This window comes from Lepidochelys kempii, chromosome 10 (genome assembly GCF_965140265.1).
Source record: "Lepidochelys kempii isolate rLepKem1 chromosome 10, rLepKem1.hap2, whole genome shotgun sequence".
NCBI classification, from domain to species: domain Eukaryota; kingdom Metazoa; phylum Chordata; order Testudines; family Cheloniidae; genus Lepidochelys; species Lepidochelys kempii.
In genome coordinates, this window is record NC_133265.1 from 70155712 (window position 1) to 70179024 (window position 23313).

The 23313-nt window shown below is 46.3% G+C and overlaps 1 long non-coding RNA gene across 1 annotated transcript in view; it reads right to left on the minus strand.

Annotated features, from left to right (window-relative positions):
• Window positions 1–23313, minus strand: part of LOC140895033 (uncharacterized) — a 67139-nt gene that overhangs the window by 41742 nt on the left and 2084 nt on the right. The window contains exons 2-3 of the long non-coding RNA XR_012154046.1: window positions 13832–14136; window positions 1571–1640 (exon numbers count right to left, since the gene is read on the minus strand). This is a non-coding gene — a long non-coding RNA (uncharacterized lncRNA). The remainder of the gene's footprint in view (window positions 1–1570; window positions 1641–13831; window positions 14137–23313) is intronic.

Consider the following 23313-nt stretch of genomic DNA (forward strand, 5'->3'; position numbering starts at 1 on the left):
TGGAGTAGTCGTTTGCACACATAAGAGGACGTAACTCAAAAACACTCCAGGTTTTGCCTCCTGTGAGTTATAGCTCTACCCTTCAAGAGCAGAAAAATGCTTTATCCCATTGCTCCCTGCAGTGTATTCCAGATGCCCTTCAAGAGCAGAAAAAATGCTTTATCCCATTGCTCCCTGCAGTGTATTCTACCTAGATGGACTGATTCCACCTATTGTTCTTAATAAATCCTGGTGCATGAAAAAACCCATTGCATGGTCATCTTTCCTTTCCTGTTCTACCTTGCAGAAGTCATAACAATGATTAGAACTGTGGGGGAAGGGCAATACAGAATGTGGTGCTTTCCTGGATTTAGTGAGCATCGAATAGGATTGAGAGTCATGGTCTGGCTGGATCCCAATCAATTTATCCTCTCAGGCTATGTCTAAACTGGTGAAAATGGGACCCATCTTTTGCTACAAAAGCCACTGTGTATTTCCACCCAGTAGCAGCAGTAGTATAGACAGGGCTCAGGTATTTTTATCATGTCGCCTAACTCTGCTCTAAACAGGCGCAAAGAACACCTGAGTCCTATCTACACCTCAGCTGCCATCGTTGCTACCACATGTGGAGCTGTCCCAAAAGAACCAGTGGTCCTTCTTTTGACAGGGCAGACAGGGCCTCGCTCGCTACAAAATCATAGAATATCAGGGTTGGAAGGGACCTCAGGAGGCCACCTGGTCCAAGCCCCTGCTCAAAGCAGGACCGATCCCCAATTTTTGCCCCAAATGGCCCTCTTAAGGATTGAGCTCACAACCCTGGGTTTAGCAGGCCAATGCTCAAACCAGTGAGCTATCCCTCCCCCAAATGGCTGGTCCCATCTGACATCTGCCCAGTGGCCTATGGGAAATGAGTTGGTGATCTCTGCCCACTGCTTAGCAGGCAGATGCCGAAATTTCAAAAACTAGCATTAAGCAGCCCCTTTGTCTTTTCTGCTGAGCACGTCCACAGAGATCAGCTGGACCTGCCGTTCCCTCTCCTGGTTGGGAGTGCTGACTCCAGGTCAGAGGCGAGGCATGTTGCTGGGGAGATATGAGAAAACTTGCTCTGCAGATGCCCATATCACACAAACCAGTGAATAAACAGAGCAATTCAGACTCCACGGCTTGGAATAACTCAATAAAAACAACAACATTTCAAATCTTCAGGTTTTGTTAATCAGAATTTAAAAGGAGGGTCTGCCTCCCCACGTGCGTTTTCTTTGTGTGCAGATTACAATCATTTTCTTTTAGAAAATACAAAAATTCTACAAGCTTCTTTTCTTCCCAGTTCACAAGAAAGTAAGAGATGCACGGCTATGCTTCAGAAGGCAGATGACTGCATTCTGACCTGCCTTGGATTCCCACCTCCCATTCTACTTAGGGTATTGGAATTACTGCTTCCTGTCTTACATAGCAGCAGCAAACATCAGCTGGCCCAATTTCAAAAGACTAGCCAGGGAGGTTTGGCTGGCTGGGGTGTGTGTACGTGTGTGAGGATCTGGCCTCCAGAGCTAAGTTCAATTTAGTCCTCTAACTAGATTCATTGACTCACCTCTCCTTGCTCACCCAGAGATGTCCTGTCTCTTCCCATTGCATCCCACTCCATGAACTTTCAGTCACGTCTGATTAAAGAAGAGAGAATTCATCTCAATTAGAAGGATGCTCCCACACACTTATGGACGGATGTCAAGTAATTACTGAATGTCGTCCCCCCCCCCAGAGAAATGGCTGTAAAACAGCTCTCATATTTGGGACCACACACAAACACACATTTATATTATATATACCTACATGTGCACACACATAATTGTGTGTATATTACATGCATGCTTCATAGCACACCTCATGCAAATGTTTTTGGATACCGGTCCCTAGTTGAAACACATGCAGCCATGTACAAGACAGCAAGACACTATCATTTTCACTAATAAGGAAATAAAGCAAAGTGGATCTGTGTAGCCAGAGCCCAGAAAGCAACACTGTCTCTTTAATTTTCTCTCTGGCTAGCTCATCCTTTGCACGAATCCTTTCCTCCCCATGGCTTCTTCCAGCCTGGTGGGCAAAGTGGAAAAACATCATTAGGGAGGAAAAATAATTTAGTTTGTTAATCAGTATCCAATGGTGGGAAACTAGAGGCAGAGAGCAGGGCTGGCAGTTGGAGCTCAGGAAAGGCCAGCACAAAGCCACCATTCATGACGTGCGGGGCTGGGGTTCTCATTGAATTAAACAGACACAAAGAGCAGAGGCATTTCATGCTCTCTCCACAAGAATTATCATATCTTCCTGGCACTAAGAAACCTTCAGCATGAGAGAGAGAGAGAGAGAATCAGGCAGGCTGGATAGAAAGATGGTCCAAGGTACAAAATACTTTGTTCTAGGGTTGGATTTATGGATGGGGTGCAGCAGAGGGCTTTGCTGGGGGTGACTGGCCTTTGTGCACCGGATTTAATAAGACTCAGCTAATGTGAAACAGGGGGCCCAGTGTACCACGTAGCAGGGAAACCCCGCTCTGAAAACAAACAGCATAACTTTGCATTTCACAGCTGTGGAAGGGTTCTGAGGCCAGTGCAAAATGTGTCCTCTCTGTGTGTACACCTGCACACATGTCCACATGTGTGTTTTGGGGGAAGAAAAGGGAGGGTGCAGAAAAAAGACGAGGCAACATAGTTCAGTCATGAAAGTTAATCAGCTAATGTGCAAACCCCGGCTGCCTCTGCCTGCTGCCCTGCAAGTGTCCCAACCAAGCTACACTGTCTATGGACTGGAACTGCAAATAGCAGGAGCAAATTAAGACAGGCTCCTTGGGATCCAGGCCTGGCAATGTGAAGGGGCATGGCACAGCAGTGAGAAACCAAGAGTCCATGCATAAGGCATGAGAAGGTAAGATCAAAGATATGGGTCAGGGAGGAGTCCAGGGTACAGGCTATGAGGAAGTCTCTATCCAGAAGTGTGCAGGGAAGGGGTGTATATTTATTGCAAGCCCAGATGTTTTGCTGGGTCTCAGCCCTGTCTAGTTTTAATCAGCTTCCAGTGGGCAGTGACAGACATACAGAGAACCAGGAAGCCTACACTTTTTTACACAGTAAGCTCTCTGGGGCAGGAGCTGTCATTCCCCAGATGTTTGCACAGCACCTTGCAGGGTAGAGGCCTGACCTAGTTGGCCTCTAGGTGCTATCAGAATAAGAATGTTCAATAACCGTTCAGTAACTGAGAACCATGGTCTGGGCAGGTGTCTTCCTCATGCCAACACTGTCCACACCACACTGAGCCCTCACTCCCACGCCCTGCTTATAAAACAATACCACAGCATCAGTGTTACTGCGGGGTTGCTACTGCAGAACACAGCAGTGTTTGATGCAAGAGGGTTATACCCTCTCCACTGCAGGCTGCAAGAAGCTCCTGGGTCTCAAATACCTTTGCTCCAGGGATAACTGCTCTCTGGAAGACCCTCAAACAATGTGATGCTGGGGGCCATATAAGCATCTAGAAAACAGACACGAAGGGGAACGAGCAAAAGGAGGAAACAAGCAGGTGCATTGGTGTCTCTGGAACCATTCAATCTAGACGTGCCCTGTTGACCAGAAATGAATGTTTGCTAACATTGATCATGGATAGGAGACTGTCTCTGCCCTTATAAGGTACCTATCACCATGGTATCTGATCTTGCTATAGTACCCAGCAGAGGGAGGTCACTTTTGCTATGGGTGGCCTTGTGAGACATAGGATCAGTACAGAAATTACTGAGAGTGTGAAGATGGTGAGAAGAGAGAAGTGATACCTGAAGAACACTGTATGAACCCAACGGGAGGGGAGGAATGACTTGGGAAATAAATGATGCCTTTACTTATTCACTAATGGATTTACCTGTGTGAAGAGAAACATACTGAAAACAAAGGGAGCTGGGTTGGAGATCTTGGTGCACATGTAGGTAAAAGTTGAAAAGGAAGCACTAATTAGCGCTAGGTCCATCATGTTCCATTAATAGCTTGTCACTGTTTCCTTGATGTTGCCGAAGGCAGAAAAGTTGGTATGTGTGATGCTTACCTGTCTCTATCTCATTAACAGAAGGCTGGGTGAGAACAGACGTTTTTTTGCCTGCATCACAGATAGAGACAGGTTCCTTTTGCTCAGTCTAATTATTGGATCGACTTTTGTGGAGGTAAAGAGGGGGGAGATATTTAAAACATGCACAACATGTATACACATACACAATGGACACACAAACATTCTGTACACACACACACCATGAGACACTGATGTCAGGGTTTAGAAATCCCTTGGGGGAAAATATGGTTTCAACAGACCACAGATATTTTTATCCACACCAAATACACTGCAGGCCATAGAAAACTCTTTTGGATCAGAAAAGCACATGCAACAGGGGCCAGAATTGAGGGGTGGGGGAGAAGGTAAAAAAATTGTATTGTCCAATGAGTAACAGAAATATCAGCTACTTCCCTTCACATTAACACAAACAAAAACTAACTAAATAAAAAAAATTGCTCAACCAGAGTCCAGTTGGGGATAATCTGATTATCGGTTCACTGACATCAGAACCCAAAGTATGGAACTTCCCCGTAAAGAAAGAAAGAAAAAAGCCATTCCAAGCACAGATAAATCTGCATTGTGTCTTATCATTTCCAAAAAAAAAAAAGATATGGGCAATTCTTCCAGCAGTTAAAAAAGATTAGATCTCCTGTTTAATATACAAAGGCCTCCCTTCTCCTCTCAACACGTGGAACAGCCTCCATTAGTGACAGTGGAAAGAACAAGCATGCAAATCAAGGAAAGAATGCAAGGGCAGCAAATATTTGTGAGTGTGCAATGAGTATCTGTATGGCATGATTAGAGGTGAGTGTGTGTGTGTGGGCTGTGCATGCACACAGCACATGCATCCCCATGGGCATCTATTTCTTCATGAGTGTGCGCAGTCAATAAACAAGCTGAAGATTCCTCAAGATAAGAAGCCAAAATGTCCATCTGAAACAAGAACTGTGCAGAACTGAAGGCAAAGAAAACAATAAGCTTATTTCTCTGGGAACAAAGAAATTTCCCCTTCAGCATGCCTATGACTTCTTGCTTTTTGGCTAAGATCAAGTGTAGCATCAGTTTAAATTCGGGATATTTACTGAGGGGCAACCTATCCTAAATCTCAATTACTGAGGGACAATCTATACTCATTGCTATATTTGCTTTCCACAACCTACTCCTAGTATAACCTTTTCTGAGTGATGTACCCGGAAAATTTGGATGTTAATATTTTAACTGTATCGCTGAATTTACTAACTTTAATTTGGGATATTGCAGATTATGTACTATATGCATTTTATGAATTTTTAACCAAACTTTGTACTTTTGGACAATGTAAGCATTATACCCAGATGTATAGATACTCTTTCCTTAACACATGTATAAGATAGTTTTAACATTAGCTTTAATAACAAAAATTTAAATCTGTTCTTATCATTTTATTCTCCCCATCTGGACAATTGCTGGTTTGTATTTTTTTCTCTTCTTTTGTTATTCTTTTTTGGTGTACATGAACCAATATGTCTTGGGTATTTGTAATATGCATTCAACAATTTATGTGTTTTATAATTTTAAATATTTTCTAATACAAGTTTTAATCAATTTACTCTTCCCATCCATCCAAGGAAACACATTCAATAATCTAGTAAGTCATTTTCTACCTCTAGCTTCTATGTTCCTATATTTGCTACTACCTGACAATGTAGATTATATTCCATGCAAAAATACTGCATTAAAAGAACATTTTTAGATTGCAAAATCAAGCACTTGCAAGCTAGGAAATGCAAGATTTAAGGCTGCCCATGCAACCTGAATTCAGCGCCTTGTATGTCCATCCTTTGCTCTGAACCAAGCTTAGAATATGTGATCATGTCATTAAAGACTGGATCATAATGCATATGCACAACAAGGCCGACATAAGATTACACAGACAATCTTAGACCTGGCATTTCCTAACTTTGAATGCTTGATTTTGCAACCTAAATAATGTATATTATATCTCTCTCTCTATATATATATATATATATTATTTCCTATATTTTTAAAAAGAAGGTTAAAACAAATTATATTTTGTGCAATTGTAACAACCCCGCTTCCCCTTACCCCCCACCCCCCCACACATCCTACATTGCGAGCAGAGTTTCAAACCTGAAACTTCAGCACAGACTTCTACCTCTTGAACTATGGGATTAACATTAGCTGACAGCAGGAGAAGGCTGATATCCTGGGGAATGTGCATGCAGAGGGGAAGAGAAATTGGCCACAGGGTCCACATGCTGAGGAGGGGTGGGGGGAAGTAGCCAGAATCTACCCTCACAGTTCCCTCACCTGCTACAACTCTTCCAGGAGCTCCCAGGCATTCCCAGTGCAATGTCTGATAATGATATAAACCCAGCTCTTTGGAATGTTTGTGGTTAGTTATTATTTTGGCAGGATGTCAGATTTTTCCTGAGGTATACAAGCAACAGAAGGGTGATTTGTAATGCTTTATAACTCAGCTAAACCTGAATGGAATTTCACGGGACAAAGGAAAGGCATTTTTCTAGCCCCGGAGCTTCCCTCTACTGAATTTCAAGGGCCTGTACAAACAATGGCAGTGTCAGAGTATCTCCAAAAAAAAACATAAAAAGAGGTTACAAGACTCTTATTATAAAAAGGTGTTAGGCAACCCACACAGAGTGGTCACTACCCGCTCTTCTACAATAAATGATACGAATAAATTTCTCTATTAGGCATTTAATGCAGTATCTAGGCTCAGTGCTAACTACACTTCTCTCCCATATTCTGAACATAAGAAAAACCTGTAATCTGTTAATTATAACAGAGATGTGGAGTGTAAAGAGACCCTGGATAAGTAATTCCTTTATTTCTCATACCCTACAGGCTGTGTTCATTTCTGTCAAGGTCTCCAAAAATGTGTCCTAAAAGGGATAGTATCAAGAAACTATGCTCCCATAAGTTGTCCATGCTTCCAGGCCATGCTTTGCAGCTCCGCAATGAAGTAACTTTTACTGATACAGGAGAGAAAAAGGTCACAGAGCTATTGGACACAATTCCATCAAAATTCAACATAGAAAAGAAAAGAAAAGAAAAGAAAAGAAAAGAAAAGAAAAGAATTCAGAGTTATTGGGCCCAGTTCTGCTTTCACACCAGTTGTACAGCAGTGTAATTCTGGTCTCTCCTGATTTGCACTCGTATCTTCAAGATATCTTGTGTGGAAAAATAAATAAATAAATGAATAAATGAATAAATAAATAAAAATACAGTTGTGCTAATCAGGTAAGGCCTTTCCTCACAGCCTGTGGAGGCAGAACATCTGGGAATTAAGCTTTTAAAGGCTGTGGTCAGACACTAACTCAGCCCAAAGCAGGTGGGTTTCTGTGTCATTACTTGGGTTCACCTACTAAGCCATCTTGTTCCACTCTTCCCCACCCTGTACCCCCCACCATTCCCTTGAAGAGCCAGGATCTGGCGTGGGAAAGACATCTTTGGGCTTTTCACAAATCCAGTATCCCCTTGAACCAAAACCAATTAGCCCAGCCCAAGGTCCTGCCATTGAAGGACTGTCCCTGCTTTTCAAACCCCCGCAGTCTCAATTGCTCTAAGAAGCCTGGATGTGAATGAGCAGAGCCCACTTAAAGTGGTGCTTAAGCCAGGACCAGGGTGAAGGGAAAGAGAAAATCTCTATAGGAACAGCAATCGGGGTTTCTAAGAGACAACTGACCAAGACTGTGTTCAAATCTTTTTTTTTTCTCCCCTTGAGTTTTGAGACAGACGCCCCTAACAAAACCTGAACTAGTGAATAAACACAGCCAGCAACACCTGGAATTGTGATTCCTCTTAAAGAGATCTAGAGCCAGATCCTCAGCTGTTGTAAACTGCTCTAGCTTCATTGAAATCAGTGGCACTATGCAGATTTACACCACCACAGGATCTGGTCCATAATATTCAAATTAGGGTCACAGGCCCAGCTACAGCTAACATTGTGCTAAACAGTTTGAATAAACATTTCTGCTGCCTAGATCCTTGGACAGCAAATACTCTCAAGGTAATTTGTCTCAGAAAAGCATATAAGAGAAGACAAGGACAAGAAATACCCAAAGCTACAAACAAGCCTGTAAACAGTGACTCCATTAAGCCACATGGTGCAGAGAGAGCCAGCAAAGGCAGCCATCTTACATATTCTATACACAGCAACCACACACCTGCATGGACCTCATGGAGGTTCAGGGCAATAAAAAGGACATTTTACCGGAATTTTGTGAGGCCCCCAGAAGATGAAAATAGGGTACTGGGGCCCAGTCTCTACTCAGCTCCCATTTATGCATCTGCTGAGCTATACATACGTACCCGCACCATCACTTGGTGCAAACACGTGAGCTCACACTTTAATCATTCTCACACTCGCATGTGTGCAAGGCTTACAACCTGCAACCACAGAGGCACTGTTCCCAGGGGGATCTAGAAAGGCAAATTCTAACATGCGCACACACAAAGGTGTGTTTGCACTTGTGGAGGCCAGAGGCTGAAGATTTACCCCATTATGTCAAACAATGCCTCGTTGCTTGAGCATTTAAAACTACATTAGACAAATTACTGGAAAATGCAAGATAGAGAACACTCCTGCACTGGCCACCAACAGGTGGGTGAGTGGGACCCAACAGCCCTTTTCCCATCTCTAATGTCTATGATTTTATGGACAAAGCTAGACAAGAGAGGTAATAGTACGGAGGGCAAACTAGGTCACGTGGCATCATGAGCCCAGGAAGGGGACAAATAAAAGTAAAACAAATCCTGGGCACTGCTAACAATCTTGATTCCCATCAGCTTTCGGACCAAAGCTTACAGTGATTTCACAGAAGTGCCCAATGGTGGAATTTCACTCGCTCATAACACAATGTTAGGGCTCAGGCAGCTTGTTTAAATACGTCCAGTTATGGGTACATATAGCTTGTTTAAACAGCAGGAAGCAAACAAACAATCTCTGATCCACCCTGGGGGGGCCTCTGTGTTTTGGCTAGCCCTACAGCCTGAAGCAAGCCTTGATCTAGACTGAATGGAGGATGGAAAGGTCAGAATATCAGGAAGAAAGAAAAGAGATTGGGACCAGAGCATGGCAGTACAAGCACTCCAGCTGCGGGTGAAGGTATGAGTGATGGTTCGCTCTCCTTCCCACCCACCCCCACCATAAATTTTTTTTCCAGATCATCTTTTCTGCACGTTTTCAGCTAGTATATGCCTCCCTGCCTTTACCTGCCCACTCCAAGCACTGCCTGAAGGGCAAAGACATAGAAGCCTTGGCTAGAGCTTTATGGAAAATCTCATATCCCAATTGCCTATGCTGAATATTAAAGAAGATCCACCAGGTGTGGAAAGGAACTAAAGCATCCCACAGAGGAGAGAAAACAAAGGGATAATCTAGTAAATGCCCAGCCTATTGTCTTGTTCTGATCTATTCTTTTCAGCTTCCTATATCACTTCCATCACTGTGGTATCTGATCACTATGCCGGCATCCAACCCATATAGGACAAGGAGCACTCACAGATTTTAAAAGACTAGGACATGCCCTTCCTTGTAGGTTTTAGCCCAGATGTGCCACACAGGATCTCATTGAAGCCAACAAGAATTTGGTAAAAATAAAGAGCTGAGGACTGGACCTTGGATGGACTTTTGTGGGCCTGGGAATTCTCGCAAACACGTTGCAGCTTGCCACACTCTGTGTCCTGATCGAGGACAGATCCTACAAGATGCTGATGCAGGCATCTCATTTTAGGAAATGTCGCAAGAAGCGATGCAGTGAATACAACTGACCTACAGCTTTTGGATAAGCTGAATGGTAACCCTGTGATGGGGATGTCACTTCTGTGAATTGTGCAAACAACCAGCAACAGCTGCAGAGGGAGAGAAGAGTGAAGAGCTAGAGGACTTTGAGCATTATTTCTCTCTCCGCCAAATGGAGTGTCATTCCATCTGTGGAGAGATTTTGACAAATAGCATTGCAGAGAAAAGCCTCTCCTTTTGTTTTCTTCTGGGAAATGACAAATTAACAAAAGATTTGTAAAATATGTCCCACAAGGCATGAAAATTGGGAGCTATGTGGTGAAGTGTTTAGCCCCTTTGTCCAGATTTGCATCTCCAATTTTGCATGTGAAACTGACCACACCTATCCACTTGGGCAGGCATCCGTTTTGGGGATGCAAACAAACACTTGCATGCAAAAACCAGATAGCTGAGCATCCACCCACTTGATCAAAATGTGTACAGAATTTTCCATGTGCATCTGCCAAGCTGCCTGTACAAATGCAGAGTCCAGTTGAAAACATGGCTCCAAATATTAGATCTGGACAAAAGCCTTATGAACCTAGAAATTTTAAAAACTGGCCGGATATCAATATGAAAATACTTTATGTGCATTAGATTCTTTCTACGAGTTTCACATGTGGACACCAATTTCTGCACTCTATTTTTTATTCAGTAATGTTATAAATTTGATTTTGTGTGTGTGTTTGTCCACACACACACACACACACACACACACAGAGAGTTCATCTCTTTAAACTGCCACCTTCATCCAATTATAGAAGTTAGAGATGGAAGAGATCAGCTAGCTAATCTCCCTGGCAGTGCAGAATTGTTCCCAACAGAATACATATTCTCCAGCTCAGCTGGTAGAATAATTCTTTGTGAATAATATTTGTTGTGAATTTTGGCATTTTCAATCAAATGAATCCAGTGTTTGTTAGCAGTGCAGTTCTGTTCTCCATTGCTTTGTTCAGTCCTGTTTTAAAGCATCTCATATTATGTAGTTTCCATCAGGATCGATTTTATTATTTAAAAAAGTGCCATTGTCCATTAGCATGGACTCAGCACTGGAAAATTATTTCTTAATAATAAAATAAAAAAAGGAGGGAAACTGCTAAATTCTATTCTCCCTACCTCCACTCTCTTCCAAATTTTCTGGGATTGCATCAAGAACACGTATTTCAGATGGCTTGGAGAGAAGAAAGTTGGACTCTTAACAACACTTTTTTTGCTGTGTTTGAAATGAACGATTCATCCTGACCTTGGCCAGACTTTGTGCCACCGTTGAGTTCCATTTCTAGAAAATCCGTTTCTTTAATTCTGGCTCTGCGTGTGGGACCCAGCAAATCATGGAATTACTGCTGTAACTTCGGATTAGTAACGCTTTCTAAATGATAGTCTAATTCCAGGCCTTCATGCTTTTCAGCGTTCAAACTCACACAGCCTTTTCCCTGGGAGGCCTCCTGTGGAATTAGTGCAGGCATCTTCTTCTTCCTCTGCCCTTTTTAATTTCTCCAGTGACTTCTCATTAGAATATAAAATAATGAGAACTCCTCCAAACTTTTTTCTTGCTGTATAGTCACAGATTTACTCTAGTTCCTCCTCCCCTTATTATTAATTATTATTATTACAGGTTTTTTCACCCTCAGTTGCTAGATTGGGGCGCACGTTGCTATAGCTTGGGAAATATGTGGCTTCTGCCACAAATGTAAGGTGGAATGGAAGTTCAAAATGGCCACAACAAAAGATCTCCAGGGTTTCCCAACTCTCCCTGTCCTTTTCAGCCTGTTGATGTAAACTAAAAGCTCACACCAAGCAAAGCCCTTCTCTCTTGGGACTTTGGCATAGCATGAGTTTGCCCACACACACACACACATACGTGCATGCTCTAAAGAAGATTTGGGGTGGAAGAACTGTCAGTGAAGAGGTTGGCGCTGTCTGAGAAATAAAGAAGAGTTCTTGCTCCCAGAGTGATCTACTTACTTAATATTCAGGCCAAGAGTTTTAAATTACTAGTGTAGCCAGACACAGAAAACAATGCCTCTCCTAGAGTTAAAGCCAACACTTCTCCACACTGAACTACCCGCAGCAGAATCTGCAGAGCCCACATTGCCCAGGCAAGCAGAGCATTATATAATCAAGAAAGGTACAGGAGCTAGAGGCAAGGAGGGCAGAGAAAGGAAGTTTGAAGAACAGCAAAGGCCCCACGAAAGCTAATAAACACACTGGGCCAAATCTCCACAGTCCTTACTCAAGCCAAACTGCTATTGAAGTCAATGGGAGAGTTTGCATTGGGCAAGGAACAAAGAAAGGCCCCATGATGGGGCACCAAACCAAACACCCCAGAGAAAGAGAAGACAAGAACAGCCTGTTGCATCCTGAGCCCTAATGCGCTCCAGGGAGCTGGTAACATGCTATGCTTCCCCAAGAGCAAACAAACACACACACACACACACACACAAAAATTAAAAAAAAATCCGGCTGTAAAATTGGGAAAGGGAACAAGAAGACAAAGACTGCTCTTGTAAACCTTATTGGAGCTCTCAGTGTCAGGTGCCTTCAGAGAACTTCCAGCAGCATGGGTAAAATCTCCATAGTACTGCAGGTAAGGATGGCAAGAAGGCCATCTGGGATGAGATACCCTGCTGTGTAGGGCCTGGGATCTGGGCACAGTGGGTTGCTAATTGTTCATACCCCCCACACAGCTACATTCAAAGTACACCACGCTGGAGCTGTCCGATGAAGAACTGTGTGTGTCACAGAAACAGCCCTGTCTGGGCAGGAGGGAGGGCCCCTGTTTGCAGCTACAGCCGGCCATCGCTTTCCAGCTCTCAGGCAAGCCCCAGAGCCAGCAGGGTGCACCCGCTAGGCTGCTGGCATCGAGCTGAACCACAAGGATATTCCTGCTGCTCAGGAAAACGAATCTAACCGAAGCCTTCTCCCCTTTTAAGGAAACGCAGCACAGTACAACACTGCCCCGCCCCCAAATGGAAGCCCTTCCACTCCCTGCTGAGCACCCACAGGCACCCGGGGAAATGGGTGTAATTTTGCAGCTGGGAGCGGAGCCCCTCAGATTGGCATCCTCGCCCTTCATTCCTGCTCGCTGGTTGGGGTTGGCTTCAGCCAAGTAAGGCAAAGAAGCCGGTTTGCCTCAAATCGGCTGCCAAAATGTGCCAGAAGAGACTTAGCCGGGTGCACGGTGCTTTGTGTTACCATGGGAACGGAATGCAGATTTCCCAATTGCTTTTTTATTTGCTAGACAGTGTAATATATATTATCTTTCAACTTCTCGGGTTTGCGGTGGAGGTAAAGAATCCTTTCTGAATGTTAACCATTCAGGCGACTTGGCGAGAGAAAGTCCCAACAGTTAAAGCAGGTAGTTTGTATGCAGGCAGAGTCTCAATGTTAAGGTCTGCCCCTAGGATCCAGCCCCCTTCCTATTGAGAATACCTCCCTCTTCATTTCTGCTCCAGTTCACTCTGCACAGAGACCCCCAACTACACACAAAAGCAGCTGCCAAGGCGCATGAAAAGTGATCAAATTATCAAGAACTTGACCTCTCGGAGGGGCAAAGCTTGGGAGACTTGAATCAAACCCAGACCAAAAAAATCCGAATGCTAATGCGCGCTTCGGGGTTTGACTCGCCGAATAAATTTGATCAAGGGCCATTGTTCCAAGGAGTTGAGTCTAAGGCACCCCATCCCCTCCTCCCCTTTCGACTGTCTCACACGAGAGCCGATTTCCATCCCCTAATCCAGGAGCGAATTCCATGGCACGTTTACCAGATTGGGGCGAAACGATGCATTGGGCAGTAAAAACATTGGTTTCGCAGCTCACCTTTCCTGACCGCTTCCTGCCCCCTCTCATCCTGCTCCCTAGGCTGGGGCAATACTCCTGCCACTCAGCTGCCCGGAAGGAAAAAGGCAAAACATCCCCTAGGGCGTTTCTGAGAGCTCCACAACAGAGACTGCAGAAACTTACCTGGCTCTGGAAGGACTCCGGCGAATCCTTGGCAGAAGGTCGGAGATGATCTGGGATTAACCTTGCTCTGCTCCAAGGTCCATGGCGCGTCTGGCTCCACGTCCCTCCTTGCCCATTGGCTTCCCAGCTCCAGGAAGGGTTGGAAGTCATTTCTACTTTCGGTTATCTAGCTTTATGATGGCTTAATAACACTCATACAGCTAGATAACCAAAGACAGAAACAGCCCTCCTTCTCAAGGGCCGCCAAAGGCTGGAGAGCTCTCGGGGTGGGTAAGGACCGGGGCCCGGCTGCGGCGTTCTTCTGTCTGCCACCAGAGGAGAAGAAGGGGAGAGAGAAAGAGAGAGAGAAACCTATGAACGCAATTCATTCAATGGAAAGACAGGGGCATGCTCTGCTCTGCTCTGCAGGCTCTCGCTGGGATGGAGCTGCTGCTGCAGGGGCCCTCAGCACCTCTGGAGCCCATCCATCGCTTCGTAGAGGTGAGACACGCTAGGGGAAGTAGCTGGATTGCATGGCAGTCATGCACTGAGGGCTGAGATGCCGGACAAGGAGAGAGCTTCTCTCTCACTCACTGCTGACCAACTTCGACTCTTTTCTAATGTTAATCACCCCTCTGGGAAGTGACATCACCACGGGCAGAGCCAATGAGAGGCCTTGCATTCAAATCAGAGCTCCTTCCCGCTCTTTTTTCCCTCCCAACAATTAAACCCCAACAATATTTCAGCTAAACTTTTTTAAACTGCAAGTTCTCAGCCACATCAACAAACCTTTCCACCCTTCCCACCAAAGAGATGCTCAGCGTCTAGACCAGTGCATCCGTTCCGGACTGGGAGGTTAGGTCCCTCTCAAGGAAGTGGGGAAAGTCGTAGGAGAAACTACAAGTAATATCCCTGCACCAGTTTGGCACAGGGAATGGGGAAAGTTCAGGGCATTCCCCACCTCCCTAGCTATGGCCTGGATTTGGCCAGCCTTGTCTAGTAATGTATATCATTGTGATGAGGGTGGCGGGTGGGACTGGAAGGTAGCGGAAATTTAGTGCGAAGATCTCAACGTGACCTGTCCATTTGTCTTTGCTGGAGGGAGCCCTTGCAAAGCCCGGTACAAGGGGAAAACAGCGACTGGTTCAGGTGGACTAGAATGGGTTGTGGCTATAAGGTTTTTTTTTTTTTAGTTTGGGATCTAATCAAGTCATTCTTTTCCAATCTTGCCATTTCACCCAGAGCGCCGATTTATGTAGTGTGAAGGCGGGGGTGTTACTGGCCACGGAACATTTTCAGTGGGGGGGAAATAACATCACCCACGCGTATCCTGCGAGGCACCCAACACACTCACACGTGCACGCGCTCCCTTCCCCCCCCCCAAAAAAAGAACGGGCAATCGGACGGAGGAACTTAGCTTCACGAGCCCCACCGCCCAGTGTGAATCGCATCCCAGGACTAACTGGGACTCTGCTACACCACTTCTAATAGAACTATCATCCGACATGGAAAATGACTCTAAAGCGACGTCTTTACCAACATGCAATTCCCTTTCTTCTCTGCTACTTCACATCCTCATCTCTCTGCGTTCCGAACACGGGCTTTTAACGCGGCATGTATGTAGCGGCATGTAATGCACATGTGAGGAATACACGAGGTAAATGTGATTATCTTGGGTCATCTGACCTAAACGCAACATCAACAACAAATACGTAATCTCCCTCCATTTCTAGCGAGTGCTTCCTTAGATCTGATGGGGAGGGGAAATGTGACCTTCTGCAAAACAGAGAATATGTAAAATGCGCAGATTAGAGAGATAAAAGGCACCGGCTAAGCACAAACATCCAGATTCCCTGCAATTCTAGGCTGATAGTTTCATTCTCTCTCTCTCTCTCTCTCTCTCTCTCTCTCTCTCTCTCTCTCTCTCCCTCCCTCCCTCCCAACGCTTCAGAAATTAACTGGAAACTCAATCAGGTTAAAAGCTAAAAGATCAACTCTATCAGCTCATATTTAGAGACAACTGTATAAAACCCTGGAATAATGAAAGCTCCGCGCTGGGTTTTGGCACTTCCCCAATGAATGAATTCGGTGTCTTTAAGCACGCGTTTTACAATACGCCAGTTATTTCTCTCTTTCTTGTGCAATAGTCAATCAGATTTTCCCTCGTTCAAATTTCTAAAGGGAGCACATTTCTATTACCTGTTAATTCAGTCCGTATACAGCTATGTATTTTAAAGCCGTCTTTGTTTATTCTCCCGTCTCTGGGCTCCTTCGCACAGCCCCGAAGAGACCAAATGTTTTTAATCTTCCTGAGCAATGAAATCTGCATCAACCCAAACCCCTCACATGTTTTCTTTTCATATTTCTAGCCCGAGATTTTTAGCTGCAAGCCTGAGAGGCATTTGGTGACAGACAGCTTTGACGAGTCTCTTCACCTGGACGCATACGGCACAAGCCGGCACATTGGGACTAAAGAATATAGATTTAGGGCTAGCACCTCCCTCGCTTTCTTGATATGTTCTGTGCAATCCAGCCACTCAGTGATATAGGCACGCCAAAGAAAAACTCTCCCACTATCTGCATTTGTGTACCCAGGCATTCTGTGTGTCATTGTGTGCATTTGGTAGCACGCAAGCAGCAGTTGCCTAGTTCACTACACATAGGACTAGGAACTGCCTTAGAGCTAATTCCACCCTGCCACCGACTCGTTGTGTAGCCTGGGGCAAATCCCTTAACTCCCTTGCCTCAGTTTTCCTACCTGGAATTTTGGGGTTACACTATTTACTTACCTTAATGCTCATTCTGTACTCAAAAAGTCGGGTGCTAATGACGGGCTATTAGCTAATAACACCTGAACGAAATATACAATCATTTAAAAAAATACATTTTCTTGGCCTCATTGCACCGAGGAAGAACATTTGGATTGTAGCACACCGTTAAATACTAAAAGCCAAAACCCAAAAAACAGGCAGGACTAGACAGTGCGAGGGCGCTTGGTCTCACTTTGACCGGGTAACGAATAAAGCTTTCGATTGCTCTCTCTAATGTAGACATTACATAGAACAATGAGGAGAGCGGGCCTCTTTCTAACTCTCCTACCCGGGGTGTCTATTCTGCATGAGGGATAGGAATTGTTTTTGGGATGACCAGATACATTGAGGGGGGATCCTCATGGCCTCTGTTATTTCACCTCCGGCAAGAAAAGCGGATCATATTTCCAAGTAATTTTTACTGCATTGTGTTTGGTTTTTTAGTAAAATACCCAGCTCTTCTGTACAGTGGCAGGATGTGTATTACCAGGGCACACCTCCATCCTACTGCTATGGACAGGGGGAGGCATCCTACCTGAGAGAAAGTGGCTCTTTTGGTGCAATTTAAGCAGGATGCTCACAAAATGGCTTCTTGGTATACTGCAAATAACTAACAAGCAGGCTGGGGGACGCAGCCAGGCCAATGGCAGGGTTCGATTGCTCTGTTTGTCAAGGATTTCACTGTGGGCAAAGGAAGGGGAAACCCCCCAGTATGAGCGTAGCTCTCTGGGACTCGCCTCCCACAGGCCGCTATTCCTGGGTGGAAGGCAAGTCAAAGCCTTTGTAGATCCGGTCCCCGGGGCAGCTAAAAGAGGCATCTGAAGAAACCAGATCAAGTTGGAACACTGGACTCAAACTCATTCCTGCTTGTAGCTGACATTACAAAACCAGCCCAGCCGCCGGCTCGCTCGGCCTCCGCTCATCCCAGCGCCTGGCGCCGGGGAACCCAGGGACCGGATTCGACCCCCACATCAGGGAGCAGGCCTTTCCCGAGACCGATGGAAATGTTGGGAAACGGGATTTAGGAGGTTAATCCCTGTTTGCGGCTTTCTTCTCTATATTTAAATGCTCATTAAATTAATCCGGCGGGGATGTCCCAGAGTTGGAACGACACCGGGATACATTTTTTACTTATCGGCGCCTTTGTTTCTCTTTCCCTTTTCTCGCCGAGAGATGTCAGAGCCTCAATGGGGCTATTTTAATCGCCCCAAACAATATTGTATTTATATGTAAATATAGAGAGATAGCCATAGATTTTAAACATATATACACAGAGAGAGCTAGAGACATACCCATAACTATGATAGATAGATAGATAGATAGATAGATAGATAGATAGATAGATAGATAGATAGATAGATAGATAGATAGATAGATAGATAGATAGATAGATAGATAGATAGATAGATAGATAGATAGATCAGATGCAGAGGGAGAATTCACTTTTAAAATCTGAATAACTAGAACATCAACTATTAAAACAACCCTCGCACAGCTCTCCCATCACTTCCTGCAGAGCCACCGTTAGTCATTGGTCACGTACGAATAAAATGGACCCATACAAACACCACTTTTGCCTGATTTAAAAAAAAATGACCCCTATTTTAAAACAAGCCGTATCCATCTCAGCTGCCCCCCGAGTTCCCAAACTTGGCAGCTGGCAGTTTCTCAATAGGCAGCAATGCCTCTGCCCACAGAAGAGGGCATCTCACTCCGAGACCTGGTTACACGGCTGCCGTTGGTTTAATCCAGTTCATGGTGGAATGAATCCACGGACGGAATGTGGACGCGGGGACATTCTAGAATTAACCCTCGGGCAGGAAAAGGAGCCGAGGCGCCTGTGAATGAAGCGACCCGGGGCCCCTTTTCATTTGTGTGCCATCAGGCCAGCTGCCTCGCCCCAGCCCTCTATTCCGAGAGGATGCGGAGCGAGCCGCCCCGGCGCTGACATACATCGCGTGGCTCCATTCTGTCAGGCTGCCTTGGAGCCAGGAAACAAGCCCAGACTCCTTCCGCCCGGGCCGGGCACAGAGCTACCGCCGCCGAGCAGTGGCCCTGACCATGGTGCTGCAAGCCTGCTGCCAGCCCCCCGGCGCCGCTGTTCCCTAGCAGGGCTTCGAGTAGCCCCCTCCAGCGCCAGCTCCATCCCGAGCCTGCAACAAAACCCGCCGCGGACTGTCCCCCGATCCAGATATTCTCCAGAGATCCCAGCCCAAGCCAGGCCCCCTCCGGCGCACCGGAGGGGTTCTCTCCCGGGGGTGGGCTGGGGAGACACTGCAGCCCGGCAAGCCTTAGGCAATGGGGGTTGAACCCACCTGATCAGGGGGCTCCTGCTACCTAACTAATCCATCAGGCCTGAATGAAATCCAGTGCCGCGCAGCAGAGGCCAGATAGACCGCGCGGCTCGGCCACACGCTCCCCATTCCTGTGTGTTGGATGTGGGAGAGGCCCTGCTACAAGGGCACGCGTCTGTGGTTCCTCCAGGTTCCAATCAAGCAGGCTCTCTGCTCCGGATAATGCGCTCCACAGCCCCATCTCCCTGACGGCCCGGTCCGATCCAGCAGAAATACCGGTTTGCTGTGGCTGGGTGTGCAGAGACGTAACTGGAAATGAACGAGCAGCTTTCACTGGCAAACACATAGCCATCGCCAGGGCGCTGTGCGTGCCGGTCTCTGGGTATCTATATTTAGAGATGTAGAGGGAGCTATGGATAAAGGGGATGCATGTCTGTGTGTGTGTGTGTGTGTGTGTGTGTGTGTGTGTGTGTGTGTGTGTGCAGAAATATGTTCCTGCCTGCATAACAACAGCGCCCCGTCTCCGTGTGCTCGGGAGCATGTATACGTGCCCGCGGGCGGCACATATACACTGCCCTGTGAAATTAACAAATCTGTGTATGTTGCGACTCTGGGGGTGCAGAGAGCTGGCGAAAGATACAGATGCTCAGTGTGTTCTAGTGTGTATTTCGCACCCAGGAATCAATGGAGCATCACATGCCCACAATCCGAGCCTCTGAAATGTCCCCCGTGCCAGCCTAGTTGTGAAGCAGCCAGCATAAAGAAACGCTGCTTCTCCACTCCTTGAAATCCTCGTGTAATAATCAGGCCGCTCCTGAATCATTTAATTTGATATCCTGTAAAGAGCCCCCTGCCTTTCCCCTTTCTACGTCCTGCACGTCTGACGTCACTTTTCTTTAATTAGGAGAAGTTATTTTTAGCCAACCTAGAGTAACCCCAGTTCCTTGAAGTCTCGAGTGCATCTCGTCTTAATTGTTTTTCTTTGCCTCTCTCAATCGGGGCTTTGCCAACTTTATACTGAAGCTGCAGCTCCCGGTGGGCATTTAGGAAACGTGTTGCTTTATTTAGTAATTAAGAGCCATATCAATGCAAGCCATGCACTTGAGAAACAGAGCAACAATGGCACAAGGGGTATCGCTCTCTTCATATCGTCAGGGATTTGAAATCGATACATAAACTATGAAATTTTCCCTGGGGTGACCTGCTCTTTTGCGGGCTGTCTGAGTATACAAAATCCATACAGTTGTGAGTGTGTGTGATTTTAGGCCGCAGCCTATAATGTGTATACCCATACACACATTCTGCTACATACAACCGTATGCATGCTTGAGGCTGTGGCCTAAAATGGTTCTATTTGTTCCATTCATTTGAAACCCGAGCTTAAGAAGTTAAAACAAAAAAAATTGGAGAATGGGGTAATATGAACCATCCCGAAAAGCTGTAGGAAAAAAATAAAGAAAAGAAAAAGGGAAAAGAGGGAGGAAAGTGAGGAGAGATTTCTAGCAAAAGAAGTGCATTCAATGGTCACTTTGGTTTCCAATATAACCATTCATTGGGATTCAGTCCCTAAATGGAACAACTCAAAGGGCAGTATACATGTGACAGTGAATATCTGGGAAGTTAAACACTGTCCTCGACATTTTTTCTAATGCAAAATTGCAGGGATCCACTTTAATAATTTCTGAAATTCAGCGACTGTAATCATTCAAGCAAAGTGCATGTAACCGCAAACCTCTCTTCTGTCTGACACCCAGTTCGCAAGACAGGCCACTTCGCAGAAGGTGAAACTTCCCTTTTTGTTATTTTATTTAACTCTAGGCCCGGAAGATGGAATCACGGGCCCTCAGTACTAAATTTTTTTCCCCTTTCCGTTTATTTTAAAGGTTCGGTAAAATTTTAATTCACCTTAATATTAACCCGTCTCTAAAAATATCTATTGAGATCTATTGATATTTCAGAGCCATAGCCAATCCTTTTCTATTCTGTATTACACACAGAGAGAGAAACACACACACACACTTAGATATGGGTCAGTATAAGCTTAGAACCCGCTTTGTTTGTTCTGAACACTGTAATAAAATGGACACTACATAACAGACACACATTCGCACCACGCCTGTTAAGATTGTTTAAATCACAGCTGGATTAGTCTAGAGTTTAATGGAGACACCTTCCAAAAGCCGATGACAAAAGCTCTGATTGTAAATTACCAACTTCTCGGGCATCCGATCAGCTGAAAACCTTGGAAGCAGACTCTGACCCCAGCTCATCCAATGGGTCTCAGAGAAACAAAAATTCCAAAAGGAATAGGAGTTGATCTATTTCCCAAATTACATATTCTAAGGCATCCCTACAAATTATCCCTTTTACAACAAAGGTCCCTTTTCTCGCCCTGGGTTGTTTCCTATGACCTTTCCCTGGGGGAAGAGGGAGCGAGAGATGCTACCCCAATAGATACACAGTCGCCTACTGGAATTATATTTTTGCCCTCAATTTCTGCTTAGCCTCCTTCTCTAAAGCATCCATAATCGTGCATTGGACCCAGAGCCGCCCGATTCCTGTTTGGCCCCGGATCATGCCTCTTCTCCCCCCCCCCCCCCAACACACAGCGTATGGACTTGGCCGTGGGATTGAAGAAGGAAGAAGAAAGAGTTTCCATTGACCACGGCCTTGTCACGCTTCACTGTGCCAACCGGTCAAGCCTACAGCCCCGTCCCCAAACACACACCTCGCCTGGCACACAGAGCGACAGCTCCATCCCTCTGCCCTTCGCTTGTTTAAACGGCACGTCCAAGAGCAGGGCGGAATCGCCCCTTCCCAAGTGAGTCCCCCAAGAGCCGAGCTCCCCCGGCCTCAAGCCAGCCCCACTGGAAGCCGGGGGGGGTCATTGTACCAAATCCCCTCACGCTGCCCCCCTGCTGCCCCCAAAGTAAGTCTCCCTTCCTCCTCCGAGGAGCGACCCCACGCCAGCCGCGCCGGGGAGGCGGAGAGGCAGCGGCCAGGGGCGAGCGCACACTTACACTCCGCGGCCAGGCGTGGACGAAGGGGAGGGAAGGAAGGAAGCAGGCGGCAGCGATCCCTGGGAAGGCGAGCGAGGCGGAGGCCGTGGCAATCCCCAGCCAGGCGGGCGCTGATCCCCGCTAGCGGCTCCTCCTGCCGGGGCTCGGCCTCTACCCGGACCTCTCTGGCGGCGAGGCGCGGGCAAGAGAGGAAGGAGCCCTGGCTGGGCTCCGTGCGTCTTCCCAGCTTCTCTTAGCTCCAGGCTCTGGTTCCTCTCCACGAGCCTCCGCTGCTGGCAGGCTGAGCCCGCAGTGACGTCAGCCCAGCAGCGTTTTACTCACTCCAACCATGGCAGAGGGGAGGAGGGAAGCTGGGGGGGGGGAGAAGAAAGGCTGTGGGGGGGGGCGCCTGCAGTCTCCACCAAACGGGAAGCGCAGCCCCCTGATCTTACCCTTTAATTAAGGCTCCGAAGGCGTTCCAATTAAACCCTGGCAATTCTTAATCTGATAGGCTGCTCGGGAAGCCTTTTAAAAGTCCAGCTCTCCAGTGAACCCCTCAAACCTCCCTGGTTAGCCGCTAAACTGAAAGGCAGAGATTTGATTTCTGGGAAGGTAAATGCTTCGCTCTAGTTTTCTTGGGGTGGGGAGTCGGAGGGGTGGAGTTAGGGGAGTGCATGCCAGCCCCAAACCCACCCGAGCTAACTGGGGTTTGGATTGCGATTGCATTTCTCCTAGATTTCAGCATATCTCATGACCAGGCTTGGGTCATAAATGCCTCTCGGAATAGCTTATTGTATAGGGTTTGCATTTGATTCTGCATTTCAATCCTAATAATATTATTAGGATCCCAATATCTATAGCTCCTGAAGGGTATTTACATCCCATTGTACATGTGCCTCTCTGCATGTTCACAGTAATATCGTCAGCCACATCACACAGAAAATACCGAGAGGGAGATGGGCGAGATAGCAAGACACCCGCCTCCCTCTCTACCTCACCCCCCTGCCATAGGCAGTGAGAAAACAATGCTCCTCTCTCTGCGTTTAGGAGCAAGAAATTCTAATCACCCCAACTGCAACATCGCCTTCCCCAGTCAACCAGATCGCCGCTTCTCCCCTGCCCCTTCCAGCCGATTGGGGTGTTTTGTTAATTCCCCCCTTCAGAACATTGCCACTAATTCTACTCCATTGTGACAACACAAGACAATTTCCCTGGGTCAATGTCATTTCTTCCCTGGAAATGTTGCGGCTCCCCCGGTTCGCTTTCCTATCCGCTGTCCAAATGCTGAAAATTAACTCAGATTAACAAAGTACAAAGCTCTCGGGCCAGCCTGGAAGCTCTGCAATGGCCCGACGCACAGTGGCTGTGGCATGAGGCTATTATAGTCCCAGCCTTCCTCA